This window comes from Adiantum capillus-veneris, chromosome 22 (genome assembly GCF_014529385.1).
Source record: "Adiantum capillus-veneris isolate H3 chromosome 22, ASM1452938v2, whole genome shotgun sequence".
Taxonomy (NCBI): Eukaryota; Viridiplantae; Streptophyta; class Polypodiopsida; order Polypodiales; family Pteridaceae; genus Adiantum; species Adiantum capillus-veneris.
The window spans coordinates 140,087,637-140,100,049 of NC_140952.1; positions in this window are offsets into that span (position 1 = coordinate 140,087,637).

A 12,413-nucleotide genomic window follows, 5' to 3' on the forward strand; every position below is an offset into this window, starting at 1 on the left:
CATCCTACGCATAGGATGTCTACTTTCTCAGAATGACTTGAATTTAGTTTTGTGGGTAGCCCTTAGCATGTAGAACATGGCCCTGCTCTTAGATTTTGATTGGATAAGCATTGGTGTTCTTAGGAGCATGTGCAGTGTTTTTGGCTCAGAAAAGTGCATCTTTGAGGTTTTGGGGGCCAAATGTGATGGGTATGGCTTGAAATTTGATACATGAGCTTGTGAAGGTGTTATAAAGATATCTGGAACTCAACAACACCAGCTGGAGGTCAAATAGGTCATTTAGACATCCTACACGTAGGATGTCTATTTCATCAATTTTCATATCTGACCCCACAGTTAGCTTGGCAATGTTCTAATAAGTATACTGTGCAAGTTTCATGTGATTTGGACTAGTTTTGGTTGGTCTAAGACCCATTATTGCCTCTATGCTCTGACTTTCCTTTTTTTGATGCATATGAGGTCAACTCTTGTCCAAATGTGATGAAACTTGATGGCTAGCATGTATAAGCTATGTAGAAGCTGTGTATGAGGTGAGATATTGAGTTTGGTGCCCAAACATGGCCTTGAGACATCCTACGTGTAGGATGTCTCCTGATGAATTTTTTATGAGAAATGCTACTAGTACATGCCTTGAGCCCCCCTAGTCCCCTTTAAGCCCTATTTCAATAAAAAAGTCAAAAAGATAGATAGAAACTCCCTGTTTGGCTTTCAGAGCCTTTGAGTCATTTTCTGACTCTTGGAGTGCTTTTCGGTGATGAAATTTCTTGATGTTAGTCTCCATAGCTTCATGGTTCCTTGGGGATCCTTGCTATATGGTTTTTGTTGGCTTTGGCTTCACCAGAGCTCTGTTTGGCAATTTTTTGCTCTGGAAGCGCTCGAGGTTGCGTTTACATGTCGTTGATGACTTGTGGTGGTCTACCACCACAGAACTTGGTTGTTCATGGTCTAGGAAATCCGCTCGTGAAGTTTGGTGGCAAATGGACATCCGGTTTGGTCGTGAGAGCCAGTTGTGACGCTTTGTGTGTCTGATGCCGTTTTTGAAGCTTAGTCCCACTTCCGGTCACCTTATGGCCATGTGGGATATATAGCCTTGTAGAGCATGTCGAGATGCTCCTACCCATGAGTTTTGGTAGCATTTGGGCGACTTTCCACGGAATTACCACTTGGTGGCCTCTTGCAGGGCTCTAGAAGTTAGGATTTTTCCCAATGGTTTTTTGCCGCCTTTGTGCATTCAAGAGTGGTCTCCTATGCTAGGGTAAACCCCCTATGAAGCCTTATTGCTTTTGGGTTAGCCGTTAGGTGGCCACCTCTACCTGTAAGTCTCTATTGCACGTTTTCCGTGTGAACCCTACACTAGTTTTCGCGACAAAACGTCAAACATACATGAAAAGCTCAAGGTGGTGAGCCTACCTCTCATATCTGGAGCCTGTCGAGTGGTCGTGCGCGTCGTAGAAGCAGCTGGAAGTACGGTTCGCTCTAGGTAGCAAGAGCTCTCTCTCAAGAAGGAAATAGTGGAAATGAGCTCTAAGTGAAGTGAAAAAATCGTATAATGGGGGTCTCCGAACCACTTTCTATGAAATTTGACATGTGCTCCCAACTTCTTGCGAGATGCGGTTTAGGCTCGAAAAGTTCTTGATTTAGACTCAGTTTGCCCAGTTTCCGAAAAATTTGACGTTTCGGTCAAAATCTGGCCAAAACACGCCTTCTGCTCCATTCACATAATTGCACCCCCATTGTCCTATAATCACTGATTATCCCCATACTTTTTGTTTTTCATTACGATCGTATTTCACTTGATTTTTGTATTTTGAAGTTTTTTTTCCGATAATTAGTAAAATTAAAAATAAAATAGCAAATTAAACCCAAAAAATCCCCAAAAATAATAACAACTCAAAAACATCACTGCAAAACACTATATACACTCGCATGAAATTTTTATGGCCGGATTTCTCCGTTTTACCAATATTTTACCCAAAAATGGCTATTTTTACATATATACACACACCTAGGGGCTTGATTTGGCGTTTGGCCCCATATACTTGTAGATTCATGTTGTATAAGGGCATATGTATGTAGGTTAGTCCAGAAAATTCCGCAATCAAACGAACACCCTTCAAAATAGTCGAAAAACATGCCCTTTTTTTGCTCTTTTTACCTTCATTGGGTCCGCATTGAGAATGCCCCCCCTCCTAGTTGGAGTCCTCTCGGATGACAAGGTATCGCCTCGGGGTATGTGCAGTGCATGGGGTAAAAATTGTGCTAATGCGCGGCCTTGGAATGTGGCCCTATTTGATGCATACTCAGTCAATGCATGGAAAAATTAATGATGTGCGAGAGGAGGTAATAAGCAAGATGCTTATTGGAATTCGACGTCGAGGTTCCCTGTTTGTTGTTGATTTGGTTGGCTGATTTTCTTTGCGAGTAAAAGTTGTAACTCTACAACTCTTTGTTTGATCGTCTTTCTTTCAAAAGTTGCTTGGTTTGCAGCTACTGTCGAACGATATGACCGTGGTTGTCTCCATGGAGAGAATTGTCGTGGTTGAATTGGCCGTAGTCTTTTTCTCTTTTGCTTGCCATTTGTAGCTTTGTTTTGGAGGCTTTTGTAGGTTTATTGCCGCGTTCGTGGTCATCATTGTTGTTCTGCTGATCAGCACCCATATAGATCGGTTTGCCGGTTTCATATGTAGTGTCTGTCTGCCTGCTGGTGTTGCTTGTACTGAAGGGAGTTCCTGTTGCTTTGGTTCAGGATCCAAACGCGAGACGCATTTAAGTTGTTACTGAGCATCCTCTTTGGGATCCATATATTTTTTATTCCCGTGGTTGTTGGTTTAACTGTGTTCTTCTGTTGACTTCTCGTGTTGTATTGTGGTTTGTATGCCAAGTCACCTCTATCCTTCCGTACCCATACTTGTTTTTCACGTGTTGCTAACCTTGATCTATTCACTGTTGTCTGTGTTGTCTTATTTTTGTAGTGAACACGGTTGGCAGTTTTCTGGTTGTTCTCCATGGGTATCGTGTTGTGCTTTATTGGCACCCATCCTTTTTGTTCTTTATCCAGTGATAGTGGTGCTGTCATTTGGTTCTTCCGGGTTTGTTGAGCAAAGCTAGCACCTGTTGGTCTTGTGCATGCTAAATTTTGAATGTATCCAAATTCCAATCTATCTACACATTATACTCTTTCTGCCAAGGTTGTCCCAACAACATGGGGTGTAACGTGCTCACATCCTCAACCACATTAAACTTGTGGGGGTAAACATATTGATGTATTTGTACATGCAATATTGTTCAACCCAATGTTCTTAGCGAATCTGATGTACTACTTTCTAGCACTTGTGGGGTAGGATGTAGTTGATCTTTGGGCTTGAGCTGTTTATATAATTTATAAGAGATCATATTTTCTTGAGCTTAAGAATCAAGCAATGCCGTGGATTCAACTTGATTGCTACCCACTGACTGCAATTATTGGTTCCACTGTGTCTTCACCAAAATTCAATAATCGAATAGCATTTATTCTCAATGGTGATCCACTTTGTTGTTGTTGTAGTAGAAACCTTCTTTTTGCAATACGTTCTTTTGCTTCTGCTTGTGCATCTTCTTGTACCCTCTGCTCCTTCATCCATTGTTTTTCTTGATGGATTTGTTGAAGCATATCCTGTGTTATTGGTAAATGATACTTTTTTAACCGACACCCACTAATCCAATTTGGCATTTCTTCTCCTGCCAATGTAGCAAGTTTGACAGCTCCACTTTGTGATAAGTCACTAATCACAAAGGGTCCCATCCCTCGCTTTTTAAGTTTCTTGGCATGTTGCTTCAAATTATAAACAAGTACATAATCACCTATTTTGAACTCTTTCGTACGCACATGCTTGTCAAAAAACTCTTTTTGTCTTCTCTTTTTAGCATAGATCGAAGCTACAGCTCTCAGTCAAAGTTCATCTAGCTTTTCAAGATCATCTATTCTTGAAGAGAGCTCATGCCCTATCCATTCTAAGTGTTTTGCTACTCGTAGAGTTGGAACTAAAAACTCTATGGGTAATATAGCGTTTAGACCAAACACCATGTTGTACGGTGTTGTTCCGATTGATGTTTTATAAGCTACCCTGTATGCCCATAGTGTTGAGGGTGATTGCTGATCCCAGTCCGTCCGTGACTCTGATACAATTTTAGTCAAATCAATGCATAGTGTTTTATTTGTGGCCTCAGCTTGTCCATTTGCATGTGGGGATGATATGGAGCAGATTTTCTATGTATGACCATGAATTTCTCTAGCAGATATTCAATGACTTCATTAAGAAAATGTGTTCCTCGATCACTGACAATTTCTATTGGTAATCCATATCGTACAAAGACATTCTCATACAAAAATTGTGCAGTGGTTCTTGCGTCTACTTTTTGTGTTGCTTTGGCTTCCGTCCATTTTGTGAGATAGTCCGTAGCCACAATGATATATTGGGTATGGGTGGTGCGATAGGCAGGGGGTGAAATAGGCCCCACAAAATCAATGCCCCATTTCTTCTAGATTTCTTTGGTGGCAATAGCGACTCTCGCTCCACTGTCAAGAATAGCTTTGGATACTACTCCTTGAAATTCTACTGATAGTGTGGTATTTCCATCTTCTCCCTCGCAATATTCTCCAACCTTGTTTAAAGGTACTGGCCTAGTGATTAGTTGAGACTTGTCCAATTCTCTGATCCCTTCTTGAAGCTTCGACGTAGGGTATTTTACTCCAAATTTTTCTAAGAATTTGCCTATGACGGTGGTCCACATGTTTGGTCGTAACCTCAGGAGTTCGGCTAACATGATTGTGCATGCCACAGGGGTGGACAATAACTCAATCAACCCTTGTGAATCCATCACTCTATTGTAAGAAAGTCTTTGAGATGGGATTTCTCTCACCTCAGACTTAGCTTCATACTCCCCTAGGTAAGAGGGTAGAATTTTTAGTGAATCTGGTTGTCTGTGCCCCGAACTAATTGAACCCTGGTCTCCCCCTTGTCAAGAATAGCTTTGGAAACTACTCCTTGGAAATCTACTGGTAGTGTGGTATTTCCATCTTCTCCCTCACAATATTCTCCAACCTTGTTTAAAGGTACTGGCCTAGTGTTTAGTTGAGGCTTGTCCAATTCTCTGATCCCTTCTTGAAGCTTCGAGGTGGGGTCTTTTACTCCAAATTTTTCTAAGCATTTGCCTACAGTGGTCCACATGTTTGGTCATAACCTCAGGAGTTCGGCTAACGTGATTGTGCATGCCACAGGGGTGGACAATAACTCAATCAATCCTTGTGAATCCATCACTCTATTGGAAGAAAGTCTTTGAGATGGGATTGCTCTCACCTGAGACTTAGCTTCATACTCCCCTAGGTAAGAGGGTAGAATTTTTAGTGAATCTGGTTGTCTGTGCCCCGAACTAATTGAACCCTGGTCTCCCCCTTGTGAATGCATATCAAAGTTCATTTGTGATCTTGCCTCAAATTCCTCAATGGGAGGTGAGATCTCATTTTTCTCCTTTCTCGTGCTATTTATTTGGTGGCTCACCCTGTTAGCTTCATTTGCTTCTCGAATTTACTTCCACAGCTCATCTAGACTGTTACAATCCTTACCGATTTCTACCAATGTTTTAGGCTAGAAACCATCAATTGTCTCATCTGTTGTATTGGGCACTATGATAGGTTCTCTCCTAGACTTAGAGGCAGTCGTGAGTCTCTCCTTTGTGTCTACTTGTTTCTCTAGAGTTGGTTTGATAGGGGTTGGAGCTGGTACCTCATGCCAACTTGCAGGTTTACCAAGTGGGTTTTCTATCAAGGATTGGGATGTTTCAATCATCTTTTGATACATTTCCAACCTCTATTTTTCTATTTCTGCATATGGATAAGTCATCCATCTTTGCTCTTGGGTTTGGTTGTTTTTTAGTATGGCTTCATATGCTTTTAAAAGTGTGTCTAACTGCTCATTTACTTTTTCTGCCAGCACTGATCCTCCCGACCCTGCACTTCGGGGTTCCTTTACTTCCTTGGGCCCTATGGTTGCCGCAGTGTGTGAGCTTAAACTAGTTAGATCCTCTTACCGCTCTAATCTTTCCTTTATGTGTTTTAACTCCTTAGATAGAGCCATTTGCTCTCGTTCTCTTCCGGATTTCATACGCGCCTTTCTAGCTTTCCAAGTGCTTCTCTGATTTTTCATTTCTGCACTTGGGGCATCGGTCTTTGGCTCTTTAATTATGGGTTCGTTTGTCATTCTTTGAGCTTGGGCTAGTGCCACTGCCTGAATAGGTATTACTGTCTCGTTTTTTGACCCTCCACTGGAAGGCACTACTTCCAGCATGTTCAAAGTAGTTTTTGCTCCTTTACTCGGGTTCTTAGGGCAATCGGGAATCAAATGAGTAATTCCACACTCGGCGCAATACGTGTTGACTCTAATGATTTCATCACGAGGACAGTCTCTTAGCCAATGGTCTCCACCACACTTGTAGTAGGGTCCCTTCGGCTGTTGAGGTGCTCCTTGAGCTCCTCTTTGTTGGTATGCATGCCTCTACCCACTCATGCCTCCATTGGCTATGAACAACAGTGTTCGCTCATCCAAGTTGTATCTTCCTTCTCCTGCTGCCTGTGCAGCTGTTGGTGGTCCTGTACTTCCCATCATGCTCCAAGGTTTTATGGCGTTGGGGATTCTTCCGATGGATAATAGACAGGATTTTCTGCATATCCATTGGAATCTTTGTAATATGCATGCATAGGTACCAAAGCCTTCTCTTCTGGTTCGTTTATCATTGGTGTGTATCTTATGATGACTGGTTGTAATCCTGGTAGGGGTGGTTGTTGCCCCAATACAGGTTGTGGTCTTTCTACACCTACAGATCCTGGTAGGTTGCCTGCTTAATACCTAGGCATCGGTGGAAGTTGAGGAGATGCTACTTGAGCTTGGGGAGCGTATGGTCGCTCTCTCACATATCCCTTGTTATAATAACATTCCTCCGTCACATGGTTTGTCCATTTTTGTTCAATAGCACACCACTTTGGCTGTTTAGCCTTAGGCTTGGCATACATATTAATTTTTTTTAGCACTTCCTCCACAAGCTGCTCCTGGCTTACAACTACTTCTCCTTTCGGTGTTGTCTTAGCGGACTTGATTCCGCTTTGTTGTGAGGATGAATCATCATCAAGATCCTTGAATTCACCCTCCTTGTAGACCGCACAATTGTCCACAAGGTAAAGAGCCTCCTTAGTTAACTCATTTAACGTTGTGCTCCACTTCATATGTAAGTCCTTCTGGAGATCTGCTTTCCTTAATCCTTGAATAAATATAAGCATAAGTCGGGACTCAGTTGGCAGTTCTTCGACAGGACAGAACTTCACATATCTTTTTAGTCTTGTAGGTCTGTCTTTTGTACATATTCCCCTTCTTTCTGTTTGAATTTATGGATTTATGAGACTCTATTATGAGCTATCCCCCTTTGTGAGAATTCCTCAATAAACTCGTCAAGCACCTCCTCCATAGACTCAAAGTCTCTACGCTCCACAGAGTCAAACCAAGTAGCAGCATCCTCTTCTAGGGTAAGTCCAAACCCTACAAATTGAATACGGAAGTCCAACACTTCTTCAACTCTAATTACATGCACAAAGGCTGCTACATGATCCCTAGGATCTCTGTTTCCCGTGTATTTCTTGTTTACCCATTTTTGCACCTGAGAAGGTCTAATTCTACGATGGTCTACAAATCTCATCATTGGTTCTCCTCATCCCACTGGATATACCTCCGCTAGCCTTTGGTAGTGGGAGGGTTCTTCTCCTAGAGGTGCTCCTAAGCCATAATTTTTGATGGTTCTTGCAAGAGGTGGTTCATCTCTTCAAACTCGTTCTATGGGTTGTCTTCCAAGCTCTGTCGACTCTTGAGTTTTTGGATTACTCTCGCCTTGATACTGTGAATAGAGTGGTGGTTCTTGTAAATCTCTTAGCCCTCATGCGGCTGGATAACCATCTCTGTTTTGGTCTTGTTCTAATGTCGCACTTTGTCAAAGCCATGCTTGCAATGATGGTTGGGTTGCTTGTTGGTTCTGCTAGTTGAACGTTTGTTGTCGGCGGTTAGAATGTGATGTTGCATCGTACTCTTTTGAAAATGGATTTGTCGACTTGCTAGGGGTATAGGTGGACCTTGGTACTTCTTTGGGGGCATATGTTGATGTTTTTGGAATTGTTGCCTTTTCTACCTCCTCTTGAAGAATTCGTTTGTATTCTCGCCCGTACCTGTCAACAAAAATGATATCCTTCCCCATAGCAATTTCATAAGAGAATAAGTAAAGAACCTTGTATTTGCTTGATTCATTTGGGTAGGGTTCTTCGCATCGAAAATAAGAGACTACTCCCTCCCTCTCATGCTTGTAAATTCCCACATTCTCATTATAGGTAGAGACCCTGGTTGTGTTTTTATCATACATAAAAAGAGCTCTAGGTCGATCAATTTTTGGAGGCGGTTCTTTAGTTTCTGAGACCATTTTTCCTTTTGCCACATTATCTCCATATATGTTGTAATCCTCAGGGTTTGTTAGTTTAGAAGGAAAGTCTTAATTCCGTCTTTGCTCCGTTAAAAGGTCAAACAAGGTCCAATTTCACTTCTAAAAGACGTTTTGGAACTCCTAAGTCAATTGGAACATCACTCTATGTCCACAGTCAGATTTTGACCTCAATAAGCCCCTGTAGACATCCTACCTGCTCTATTTTGGCTGAAATTTGCAGTATAGATTCCCCTTGATGTGCTGAGTCTACAGATGTTCTCACTTTTTGATTTGGACACCTATAAGCTGGTCAGTTGATCAGAAATCTGTTCCAGCAGCCTGATGTTGGTATGACCAATCAAATCAACTCCAATTTGGACCAAAATTGACTAGGAGACTTGCCTCAAGCTATACAACACTCTGCTATGCCTACAGTCAAATTTTGACTTCAATATCATGCAGTAGACATCCTACGTGTAGGATGTCTAACTGCTCAAAATTGCTTCAAATGCAAACCACAGACTCCTCTTAAGGTGTTGATCACTTTGGAATGCTCAAAGTTGGATTTAGAGTGCTAAATCACAGAGAACACACCCTCCGCGTAGGATGTCTAAGTGATCTGTTTGACCCCAAACTTGAGCCACAGCTTCCCCTTGATGTCAGCAACCCAATGCTATGCGTAGATTTTAGTTTGGATTTCAAAAGACCCCAATTTTAGCTATCCTAGCCTTTTTCAGTCAAAAATGCTAAAGTCTGCCTAAAACCCAATTTTCTCACTCAATTGAGATGAAACCTTTCTCATGCACTCAATAAATCATGTAGGTCATGCTCATGAAGCCATCCTATGGTTTTGGTCTTAAAATAATACCTTAGCACAATTTGGGTAGGATGTCTGGCAATTTCCTTTCTTTTGGCCTTATCTTGTCAAGATATGGTCAAACTTCCACTTTCCAGGTGAAAATAGGGTAAAACCTATCTTCTAAGCACACTGGTCAACTCAGATTTTCAAAATTCTCACCAGAACACCCTGTAGACATCCTACGTGTAGCATGTCTATTGGCTTAAAATTTAACTTTTTTCGGACAGAAGTACTTCCTATGCTCTACAGCTCTCTTAGAAATACTCACAGAAACTTTTGAACTTCAATTCAGCTTCTAAACACTCTTTTTCATCTTTTACAGCTCTTTGATGAGCCTAACAACAATTATAACATGCATGAAGTGCTCCAGATCATAAATCATGATGTCCTACTTACCCTACTCCTACTCATCAAGTGAGATGGTGATTTTGGTGTCTCGGTTTCTTCTTGGCCTCTCTGGACTCTTAAGCTATCCTTTCACAACCTCGACCACTCCAACTCCTACTCTCTGCACAACAACTTAACTAATACCTAAAACTACCTAAGTCTACCTAAGTAGAAGGATGTAGGCTAGACACTTGCTCCCTAGACTCCTCCTAAGACCTAGAGAGTCCCCCACCCTCTGATACTATCTAAATGTAAAACAAGACTCTGACAAGCGGGAGAATCCCTATCCTCAAGGACTAGTCTCGGTCACCTACCTAGGGTTTTCGTCCCCGGCAGCGGCGCCAATGTTGGCGGATACGCCGCGACGAACGTCAGCACAGCGAGAACTCACATAACAAGATTTGTCAGCTAAGGACGAAGCTCGACCTGCAAGCATAGGGTGTCTACCTACACTCGATCGACTATTGACTACTTCCTACAAAGGTTTCTACCCAACGTCTAAGCTACAACCTTCAAGAGTACACAAGAGGAGATTTCCTACAACGCTTTCAAGAGCCAAATACCCATCAAACGTTTTCGAAACGCCACAGAACTTGAAGGAAACCCTATTAACACCAATAGGTCACTCTCCCTAAGGTCCATGAACCAAAACCCCAACCCTAAACACCCAGTGCAAAATCACGTAAGATGTCTGGTCAAAATTTGCAGGTCGTTGTTTCCGAAAACTAAAGTGCCTAATGTGTAAGCTCTACTCATTGCGAACGCGTGGATATACTGAAATGCGAAAACAGACAACGTATGCTCACCGAATCACCAGATATAGCTCGTGGGTAGATCTCGCGAAGCCGGGCCATACACCTGCAATGTAGGTGCTGGCGCGTAGCTCTCTTCGGAGGCAACACACTGCACTTCTCCGCACTTGATTTCGACGACCAGTGCGCGCATAGCGTCAAGATAAAACTCTCACTCTCTCTCGTACACAGAGTACGCTTAACTCACACAGACAAAAACTTCTGAAATGACAAAGGGTTTTTTGCATTAAGGTCAAAAGTGGTATAAAGACCTTACAATCTCAAACCCTAATGTTCCAATTTAACCATTTACTCAGTCTAAATAAAAAATGGGATACAATCTGGAAGCTTTTGCAAGCCCCACTATTTACAAAGGTGAAATAACAACTTCTTCTCAATTAAGGAATAATTACAAAGGAAATTAATATCCCGCCGGGCAATCATCCTCCGTTGGGTGTGTCCAGCCGCTAACATAAGACCCAATTTTTTTTCATTTTTTTCTTTAAAGTCTAAGGCTCTCTTGTGCTTAGTAGCAACAACCCCTTTTTCCTTTATACTGAAGGCTAAGGCTCTTTTGTGCCTAGTGGCATCAGCCTCTTTTGCCTAACTATTAGATGGATATAGACTCTTTAACCCTCTAAAAGATTCGTTTTGATCTTGGATATACTCATTTGTAATGAAGATCTTCCCAGGTACCTTATGCTACAGGGGACTTTTGGATCTTCCGTTGTTAACCTTAAAAGGTACTATCAACGTAGAAGTATGTTTAATGTCATTAGAGACATACTATGGATAGGGTAAGTAGTTCTCCCATTTTGAGCTTTGATCTACTTCCAATCATAGGCTTTTAGTAGATCAAGAATCATTAATTTAGCTATTTTCCTTTTGGCCATCCGTCGGGAATACTAGGCCAAGAAAGAGAGGACTCATCTAGTTCTAATAGAGACTCTACAAGAAATTAGCGGTCATGGTAGGATTTCTATCCGATATATTAGATGTTGGCAAGCCATGGTCCCTTTATCAGACTTTGTCTTTTGGTATACCATACATTTTGTAACATACTCTTGTATGTTCTCTTTTCTTGGTAAGCCAATACAAGTATGTTTCTATTCCTAGATGAGTAGGTTTAAATACTTGTTTGCCCCGCATATGGGAGGAGTATGGGAAGTGGTTAAGATATAGCCTATTGAGGTATGGAAGATAATTGTCCTATATAGTGAATGGTTCTTTTTTCTTTCGTTTGTAAAGGCTATTACCATATTCCTAAAGTCTGGGTTAGTAGCACATTTAACTATCATAAAAGATGGTTCATTGTAAGTTGATATTGTTACCCTATCTACCCTTGGCCGTCGTGATAGTGCATTGGCTACTTGATTGTGTTTGCCAGCAATGTGAGCAATATAAAAATTCAATTGCAAAAATAAACTCGCCCATCTCATTTGTTTGTCGAGGATAGCTTGGTTTGCATCATAGATGGAGTCCTCAAGAAGTACTTCCATGTGTCTACGGCATGTAAAATAGCTTGTAACTCCTTTTGTATATGCCTAATATTTGCTCATTGGATTGATTCTTGTATGCTATGGCATTCCCTTGTTGACAGCAATCACCCAAGCATTACATTGGACCTCAAATAGCTTTGAGAGATCCGTGGTGTAAGCATGAGTTGAGAGATAAGCTTCTCTTTGAACTTTTCAAAAGCATTTTGCTCTTGTGCAGTCCAACGTTGTTTTTTGTTAAGTCTTGTATTGGACCGATTATAAGCATGAATTTTTTCTATGAAGCTTCTATAGTATGCCCTCATACCTTTAGAGCTTCGTATCTCATGTAGACTCCTTGGACTAGGCCATCCTTTTATTACCTCTACCTTTTGTGGATCCATACAGATA